Source organism: Mustela nigripes, unplaced genomic scaffold (genome assembly GCF_022355385.1).
Source record: "Mustela nigripes isolate SB6536 unplaced genomic scaffold, MUSNIG.SB6536 HiC_scaffold_9832, whole genome shotgun sequence".
NCBI classification, from domain to species: domain Eukaryota; kingdom Metazoa; phylum Chordata; class Mammalia; order Carnivora; family Mustelidae; genus Mustela; species Mustela nigripes.
In genome coordinates, this window is record NW_026749238.1 from 1 (window position 1) to 1,271 (window position 1,271).

At 44.8% G+C, this 1,271-nt stretch overlaps 1 pseudogene; it reads left to right on the forward strand.

Annotated features, from left to right (window-relative positions):
* The first annotated feature begins 106 nt into the window (after positions 1-106).
* Positions 107-932, forward strand: LOC132009264 (kelch-like protein 13; annotated as a pseudogene).
* Positions 933-1,271: the final 339 nt, after the last annotated feature.

Sequence of the window (1,271 nt, forward strand, 5' to 3'; positions counted from 1 at the left end):
TTTCCACCTAAGTGCCCTCAAAGGATATCTGTACGCAGTCGGTGGGCGAAATGCAGCTGGTGAACTGCCCACAGTGGAGTGTTACCATCCAAGAACAAATGAATGGACCTATGTTGCCAAAATGAGTGAACCCCACTAGGGCCATGCTGGAACTGTGTATGGAGGAGTCATGTATATTTCAGGGGGAATCACTCATGACAGTTTCCAAAAGGAGCTCATGTGCTTTGACCCGGACACCGACAAATGGATCCAGAAGGCGCTGATGACCATGGTCAGAGTGTATGGTGGGCGAGAGGCTCTACGTCATTGGCGGCAATCACTTCCGAGGCACAAGTGATTATGATGATGTCCTAAGCTGTGAATACTACTCACCTCTCCTTGACCAGTGGACCCCAATTGCTGCCATGTTAAGGGGGCAGAGCGATGTCGGGGTCGCGGTCTTTGAAAATAAGATCTACGTGGTCGTGGTCGGTGGGTATTCCTGGAATAATTGCTGTATGGTGGAGATAGTGCAGAAATATGACCCTGACAAAGATGAGTGGCATAAGGTGTTTGATCTCCCAGAGTCCCTTGGTGGCATCCGAGCTTGTACACTCACGGTGTTCCCGCCCGAAGAAACCACACCATCACCTTCTAGAGACTCCCCCCTTTCTGCACCTTAAGATCAACCCCGCCCCGCGACTAAGATGCTGTGTTCCTATCTTTGCAGCGTGTCATGAATTCTCTTCTTTTGCGCCCCCTTTAGTAGTGTATGTTAGGATTAGCCTCCAGTAATTGTTACAGATATTGGAAAAAAAAAAAAAAAGACAACATTGATGTTATTTGTGCTGTTTCTTTGGCTTAGGGTGTTTATAAAGTTGGTAACAAAACCATTCTGGAAATGTATCCCATTGAAGCTGATGTTTAACATATAAAAACAAAACAAAACAAAAACACACACACACACACACACACACACACACACACACAAAACCCACAAAAAAAAAACCAACCCAAGATAGTGTCTATAAAATGTTTCTTCAGTACTTTTTCGATGCTGTGTATTGGGTATAAGGTATTTGTCATCTTACATTAGAAAGCCCAGCGAACCAACTCGAAGGTGGATTGTAGTAAGTGTACAACTGTGCTAACTCGGCTTCAAAGTAAAAAGTTTTCCTTTCATCTTTGACTGTGAGATGTCGAAGGGAGGCAGCTTGCTCCAACAGGAAACAATAGACAAAAGGTTGCCAACTCGCATGAGCTACCTCCCTCTTTTCATAAGGTATTTTTGA